The sequence below is a fragment of the Lactuca sativa genome, chromosome 9 (assembly GCF_002870075.4).
Source record: "Lactuca sativa cultivar Salinas chromosome 9, Lsat_Salinas_v11, whole genome shotgun sequence".
Classification (NCBI taxonomy): Eukaryota; Viridiplantae; Streptophyta; class Magnoliopsida; order Asterales; family Asteraceae; genus Lactuca; species Lactuca sativa.
In genome coordinates, this window is record NC_056631.2 from 158,221,070 (window position 1) to 158,230,157 (window position 9,088).

The following is a 9,088-nucleotide window of genomic DNA, read 5'->3' on the forward strand; positions in this document are numbered from 1 at the left end:
TATATATATATATATATATATATATATATATATATATATATATATATATAAGTTCAAATGAAGACAGTAAATAAAGTGAGGATGTGAAGACACTACTTTTATTTTATTATTCTGTCATGAATCTTCTATATATTGTCTTATGTCTTTATTCGATAATGAATATATGAATAATCATATTTTAATATTAACATTATAACTTACTACAAATAAATATATGAATAATCATACGCCAAATATTCACATTAGAATTACAACAATAGAACATATATGTAAAATTCTTAGCATAATAATAATATAAAAATAGTGTCTTCACATCCTCATTTTATTTACTGTCTTCATTTGAACCATCCCATATATATATATATATATATATATATATATATATATATATATATATATATATATATATATATATATGTGTGTGTGTGTGTGTGTGTGTGTGTGTGTGTGTGTGTGTGTGTTCATTTGAGACCATATTAATTTTATGAGACATAGGGACACGGTCCTAGTCATTCATCTTGGAGATTAAAAAAAAAATTTAAAATCTAAAAGGAAAAATCCAAAAATTATTTGTTTTAATTATTATTTTCATCATTTTATTTACCCAAAAAATAAATAAATAATAAAATAAGTTACCATTTTTTTAAAATATATATTAAATATTCTAATAAAATATTAGAATGTAAATATTCAAATGTAACTTTTAAAATATTATAATATTCTAGTATGCTACTAGAGTTGTTAGATATATTAAAATATTTTAATATTCTACTAAAATTGTTAGAATTTATAAAATATTCTTATATTATATAGGAATTGTTTTAAATATTTGTAGTCTAATATTCTAGTAGAATATTTTAATATTCTAACAATTTTATTGTAAATTTTATATTAGAATATTTCATAGACATTTTAAAAAAATGGTAACTTTTTTGTAAAAAAATATATTTTTTTTTTTTGGAAAATATAGATGACGAAAATAATTTTTATAAATTTTTCAAAAATTTTTAATTATTTTGCGTATTAACATTATTTTTATCTTTAAAATGCATGGGTAATATTAGTCTACATGTCTTACTTAAAATTCTAATATATATGAGTCAAAATGTATTAAATTACAAAAAACTCAACCTTTTCTTTTAAAAAGATTTTTCTGTAAATCTTCTTTCAATTATACAAAGTTTCAAACCATCTTTTATTTCAATTTTATTAAAGTTGGTTATTTTATAAAAGCTATAAAGGTAGTTGTGACAAACAACTTTTATTTTATCAAGTAAATATATTCTCAAAAAAATAGTCTATAAACATTATTTTCAAATATTTTTTTAGAACGACTCCGTTTTAATAATAGAGACAACACGTAGTCTATATTGATTGGCTCTATCTTTTTTAATTTATAAAAACTTTTTTAAAATAATCTAAAAGTAAGTTTTGAAATTTTAGGGATCATAAAGTAATCATGTTAATTTATTATATTTTTAATTCTTTTATATTTGTTAAAATAAATATTTTAAGTTCAAACAAGTTAGATATTGTTTGAAATGAAATAAGTATTTTTAGGCTGTTAGCTTAATTTCTTAAAATATATTTAAATACAAAAACTTTCTAAACGTTTTTTTTATTATGAGATGCTTGAAAATCGCTATTAATTAATTGGTCCACATAAAAATACTTTACAATGCTCACAATAATAATAATAATAATAAAATAATCAAACTCCGTTCGATTAATAGAGTTTTTTTTAAGAAAAAACATATTATATCTCCATAATAAAATATTCTTTTAGTTTGTTTTTACAAGTTGTTTATATAAATTGCCGATTTTCAATTTGGTGATACATTTTCACTAAAAAAAAATTCATATAAAGAATGTATTTTAAAAAGCTCCTATTAGACCGGAAGGAATACCCTGATAGTACCATATGATAATACCATACGGTGGTATGACGTGGATGTGAGTGGTGGTGCCCTGTGGTTGTTATATATATATATATATATATATATATATATATATATATATATATATATATATATATATATATATATAAACAACCACAGGGCACCACCACTCACATCCACGTCATACCACCGTATGGTATTATCATATGGTACTATCAGGATATATATATATATATATATATATATATATATATATATATATATATATATATATATATATATATATATATATCATTCTTATTTTTTTATTATTAAAATAAAAAATATCTTTTTTAATAAGTTAATATGTAGAGAGAGATAAAAAAAAAACCCCATTAGATGTGGTTCATCCTCCCCGCCACAATTGATCACGAATTCTTCCACCACTATGCATATGGGGTGGTGTTCATGATTGTGGTGTGTGGCCACATAGACCACGAATATTTTTGTTATCCGTTATACCTACCACTAACCACTATAATGGTGGGTGTCACATCATCACTAAATCCAACCATTAAACCTATGAGATTCTCATCACTATATTTCTCTTATTTTTTATTTTTAAATAATATATATATATATATATATATATATATATATATATATATATATATATATATATATATATATATATATATATATATATATATTGTAGAAATAGGTAGAGAAAGTTAGAGAGAGAAAGAATTTAATTGGATGTGGTGATCCATGGTGTATGAATAACAATTCACCACCACCATTACCCATCACTAAACATTAGAATAGTGTCCGTGATTAGTATTTGTTGCCACATTAACCATTAAACCCTTCGTGAAGGGTACACCTGAAGGTCTAAGTCAATTGATCGTAGCTTAGGAGAGCTAGGGATACGATATGAAAGACTCTAAGGGGTTGTTTGATAGTTGCTAATTGAGTCAGATCTGAGTTAGAGGTCTGACTGAGTTTGAAGCTCTGACCGGATCTGCTTCTTACTGAAATTATATGTTTGATTACGTCTTTGATTGAGTGTGTTAAATACTTAATATGACTATTTTACCCTTTTGTTTTGTTTTGCGCTTATATAACCAATAAAATCATATTGAATCATACTTTCATTACATAACTCCAAGTTTGTATGGAGCTTCATAGCTCTATTCCACATGTAAATTAATAAAATACGTTACGCCAATCTAGTCCAAACTCTAATCAAAGTGCATATATAACCAATGAATTTACTAAATTTACATGACAAGAATAATCAACACATGTACCAATGTAACAATCACAAAATACCATATTCTAGCAGCCAACCCAAAATCAGCAAACTTCATCAAACCATTAGCCGAAAAGATTGAGCGGCTTCATACACGACCTTCAATGCCATGACAATATTTAAGAACAAAATCACTTCCTTCATTTTTTTTGCTCTGAAAACAAACCATCTTCCTACATCTAATCAAGCAACCTCCCACCAGAGCAAACCATCTTGTATCGAATTTTGGCAGAGGCAAGACATATGAGCATCATAAACAAATATGCTATAATGATTGAAATTAAAACAACCTGAAAAATCCTTTATACAGTTCAAGTAGCCTTTTGATGTTTGATTCATATTAGATAAAGAAGGGTTATCAAGGGTATACAGTTAATGATTTCAATTAACAAATCACGTGATATACCCACCATCTGATTGCTAACAACTATGAGAATGACTATCAAAACTCAACCTTGTTCTCGTTTTTTTTCTCCAGACCTGCAATTTAGATTCAAGGGAAGGGGGAGATGTTTAAATTCTTTGTTCCATAACACCTAGAATTTGATTTCAATATGGCATTTTGTCAAACACATTTTCTGCAAAATAAGACAAACTCTACAAACATAAATCAAAATATTCTAATAACACTAACCTTGGAATGTATCATAATTTGAACACCTTTAACACAACTCTTGTATGAAGTGGAACACGGCCGGAGCTCAGGGAGGTGACATTGGATGGGGACGACGACAACCCCTGGGGGAGGAGGAAGGAGCAGCACAGATGTCTAAGGTAAAATTTTCTTTTGTAGATGTCGCATTTGTCGGAGGTGGGCAAAGGAGAAGGATCGCAAACAAGAAGAATGAGAAGCCGAGAAGGGCAAATAAGGGCAAGGAAGTTTTTTTCTTTAGTCAGCAACATTTTTTGGGGGACCGAATCAGCGATTTCAGGACCGATTAAGAGGTACTTTAGGGTGGTATTAAACACCTGATTTGGATTGGATCAGATTTTACCTCTTACTAACAAGGCCTAACTCCCAACCATATAGCTTTTTTCATATTTCAAAAAGTTTTTTATTTGAATTTTTTCTGAAAACACATAAAAACTATTATTATTATAGACGTTGCTTTTCTATCAAACACACTTCAAATTAAAATAACATATAAGACAGCCAGAAATTAAAAGACAGCAAATTTAAAATTAAAAAACACACAAGACCTCAACTCTGCTACTGTTGAACATAGGTTGGTGGTGGTTTACCAGAAACCCTAATCGAACCCTTTCCCGAAAATTTCTCTTTTGTATAAATTAGAAATTGTCATTCATTTTCATTATCTTACATACAAAGTTCACGACAATATGCATAGCGGGCCCATTACTCTACAAGGACATTGAACTAACACGATACTTACAAAATCCAAAAAAGTTTAATTATTAAATATTCTACTTTCCTCCCCCAATTCTAACACGCGTCATTATTTACTCTTCATTATGGATGACATTTTAAGTACAAGAGTTCATTTGGTGTAAGATCATGGCGTTTTAATATGTTGGAGGTTATCATCAGAAACATTCTCCTTATTAATGGAAACACTCTCCCAACCCCGCACCACTTACTCAATTCTTATAAGATTCATGTATTGTTGTTTTTTATATTGAAATACATTTTAACAAAATCAAAATTAATTCAAAGAGAAATAATATGACAATATAAAAAGTTAAAACTAGAATAAATTACTCGAATGGTCCCTATGGTTCGGGGTAATCTACGCGTTTGGTCCTTATTTTTTTAACTCGGATGGTCCCTAAGATGTAATTTTGTTGCATGGTTAGTCCGTGTCTGACTTAAAAATACTATTTTACCCTTGTTTCACTTTTTATATTATAGATCAGTTTAAATAATTATTTTTAGAGCACTTTTATTTTTATTAGAATAAAAAATATAGTGTCGTTATACTTTTTTTTATCTCCTGTAAGTTAGATGTATACAACCTAACTCATTTACTCGTTTCAATGAAACCGTCTCCCACCTTCCTATTTTCTCTCTGCCATTGGAGCTTCTGCTAGAGTCGGTGATGTCGACGCCATGTGTCACCCCTCATCTATTTCTGTCGGAGCTACACTAGTTATAATCAAACCTTCTTCTCTCTCAGCATCACGCCTCCTTGACCCAAGTCTGTTCATCAGTGCCTTTTCCGGTAAAAAGCTCTAGTCGTTGTTGCCATCTTCGGTGTAAAGCTTGTTGGATCTATGTGCTAAGAATCATTCTAGAATGATGTTTGTTAATAACATATGATCTTATAGGGTCACACATTTAGCAAGTTGGCATGTATAGAACATTTGTTATTAATATGATTATTAATAAATATAATCAACTATTGTATTTAACTAGAGAATAACTATTGTCTCATGAAAATAATAATTATAGAGAGTATAAACTATTTATTATACCATATAGATTGATTTAATAAGTCGTATACAAAGTTTTGGACACTTTGGATTCCACTTGACTTAACTAGTTACATTATCTAATCAAGTTAGAGTAACTAGTCAACTCTCTCTCTCTCTCTCTCTCTCTCTCTCTCTCTCTCTCTTAGGGCCTAAAACGTCAAACGAATGGGAGGTTGCTTGCCAACCTCCCTCTTAGACACACCTTACTTGTAAGAGACCACTATTTTGCATTAATTGGAAGTATGTACATTAGATCTTACATGTAGGTATATAATGTCACACCCCCAGCCGACTGCGAAAACACCGCCCGGTGAGACGACATCATGGATCACAATAATAAGCATAAATTGAACATATGTAACACCCAAAGTTTTGAAGGCCAAGAAAGGAAATAAAACCCTAACTTTAAGGGGGACTCGGCGAGTCCAAGCAGGATCCGGGTCGAGGAGTAAGTGACCGACTCGGTGAGTCGGCCAAGGAGACTCGGCGAGTCAGGTCTGTTCAAAGAAAACCCTAAATCTGGGACTTTGGGCGCTATTTAAACTCCTTATTCTCTCCATTAAGGTTCCTTAGAGCCTCCCTCATACAAAAAACGAACCCTAAGACCCCATTGTTGTGCATTCAAGCTTCCAAGTCATTTTTGGGTGAATTGAAGGAAGAAGAAAGAGGAAAATCATTGAAGTCTCAAGGATTGGCCTTAGATCTGGAGTTTGTGGAACCTTTCTGAGTTATTAAGGTAATAAGTCGTTTCTTTCCTTTAGATCTTCTTTGGTTGTGAGATTTGGGGCTTTTTAAGCCATGGATAGTCATCCATTTGAGTTAGAAGCCGGATATGGAGTTGCTACTTCAGATCCAAGCATACTATGGTCTTGAGGAGCATAAAGTTTCAGCCCTTGAGTTGATTATGGAGCCTCCTTGCCTTAAACCCTAGTTTATGGTGTATTTTTCCTAGATCTCCTTCTCTACACGTAAAGTTTGCAACTTTACATAAGGAATAGGCTTGGGAAGGGTAGATCTACGGTTTGGAGTCCATGCATGACTCAAAAGTCCTCTGCATGTATAGAGATCTGAATGGACTCGGCGAGTCCTTTGAGTGGACTCGGCGAGTAGCATGAATATGAGGAGGAACTCGACGAGTGGGATGAACAGCTCGTCGAGTCAGATGAAGTTGGGTAGGAACTCGGCGAGTTAGATGAACAACTCGGCGAGTCTGTTGAAGGTTGTCTTGTACTCGGCGAGTCTGTTCTTGGACTCGGTGAGTCAAGTCGCGAAACCCCAAACCCTTCAAGTTGAGACTCGAATCAGTGAGTCGAGTGGGGACTCGGTGAGTTGGAAAGGTCAGGACTCGGAAATCGGTAGACTCGGCGAGTCATGGACTGACTCGGCGAGTCGAGATGCGAATGGAAGAACTCTGAACATATGAACTCGGCGAGTCAATAGGGTGACTCGGTGAGTAGGGTTGACCTGGAAGGTTGACTTTAACCAGGACTTTCTCTTTGACCGGAGTTGACTTGGTTGACTGTCGGGGGTCAGCTAGACTAAGTGTTGCATTGATTTTGGTAGCTCGGGAAGCTAGTGGAGCAGGAGTTCAGAGAGTTGCCGGTCAGTAGCCAGTGGGATCATCAGCGAGTTCAGCCAGTGCAGTTGAGTTTCCCTTTGTATGAATGGGTCTACGGCCACAATGCCGGCCCATGTAGTTATGAGTAGAAGACCCGGGGGTTAGCCCTAGGCACAGTATGCTAGTATGATATTCGGGACGAGGTCCAATGATAGAGGGCGGGTGCCCAAGGAATGGTTTATGTGATAGTTTATACTTGTTGTCTGTGTGATACTTGTATGTGCCTGGTAGGGAGGTGAGTGCGGGCGAGGTCCCGTATCTCACCAATAGAAGAGTGTGGATGGTGTTCCACATCTCAGTAGCAGCAGATCAGGGGCGAGGCCCATGTTAGGGAAGGAGTGATGGTGGGCTGGGCCCGTACCTCACTATCAGCAGGAGTATGGACTGGGTTCCATGACTCATCAGTAACGGGACAAGGGCGAGGCCCAGAGATAGGCGAGGCCTTAGGACAAGATTCGTTAGAATGTGTTAAGGTTACCTGATGTGATGTGATATGTTTATGTGCTATTGTATGTTAGTGGGCGAGGCCTTGTGACAGGCGAGGCCTAAATGATACAGATCTGTATCCGAGCGGGGCTTGAAGTCAGGCGGGGCCTGGAGCGGCGGGGCCGTTGTAGCGGGCGAGGCCCGAGGTAGGGGTGGGTGAGGCCCAGGATAGCGGGCGTGGCCCAGTATGTGCAGTATGTGGTTATGCATGGTATGTGGTAGGGTGGGGAACTCACTAAGTTTTGTGCTTACAGTTTTCAGTTTTGGTTTCAGGTACTTCTGGTAGCGGATGATGGAGCTCGGAGCGATCGCATGGCACACACCATAAATTAGTCATCCTGGGAATGTTTACTCTGATAACGATCATGTATTTTGGAAACTACTACTCTGTTTATGTTTTGAAAAGATGAATTTGCTTAATGTGATGTTTTATTAAAAGAAATTTTTAGTCTTGAATTTTGGGACGTTACAACATACAACAATAATGTAGTAAATAAGTACTATTATTTATTGAAAGAAGTAGGTTACAATATCCCTTAGTCTTGGGTACTAGAAAATGAAATTTAAAAAACAAGCCTTAACAGATAGGCAACAAATGAAATACTGAAATATAAAAGACGACTACAATCTTGTAACGCCCCGATCCTCAGGTAATAATTAATTAAGAATTAATTAATTAAGAATTTCTGGATAAAGCTCTACTCGACGAGTTAGTCGACCTACTCGTCGAGTAGCAGCGGGGTGAAAACGCGTGGTTAGTGACCTACTCGGTGAGTCCACTATTGGGACTCGGCGAGTAGGAGCTGGCAGTGGAAACCCTAAATCCCGGGGTTTGCACCCCTATTTAAAGGAGCCTCAGCCTCCTTTGGGACTCCTTACAGTCTTTGAGAACCCTTGAAACCCTAATTCGTGTGTGTGTGCCTTGGTGTGGGTTTGAAGCTTTGAAAAGAGGATCTTGGAGGAAGGAAGCTAAGAGTGCAAAGGAAATTGAAGCAAGAAAGGAGTGGGAAGTGGGTTTTGCCTCAGCTGGCAACGTTTGAAGGTATCAAAGTACCATTCTTACTTCCCTTTTCTTCCCTTTGGTTGATTCTAGGGTTTTTTTTATGGATTTTCAAGTGGGGATGTTGAGCTATGGGCTAGATCTGAAGTTGTAACTTCAGATCTGGACCCTCCTTGGATGCTAGAGTCCTAAATTTGCAGTATTGGTTGTGGTTGGAGTCCCTCTTGGACTAAAAGCTCCATTAAGAGCTTAAAATAGACATTTGGAGCCTTTATAACCATGCATGCACGTAAAGTTTGCAACTTTACGTGGTAAGTATGCTCTAGAAGCTTGGATCTGTGATTTGGAGCCGCTGCATGGCT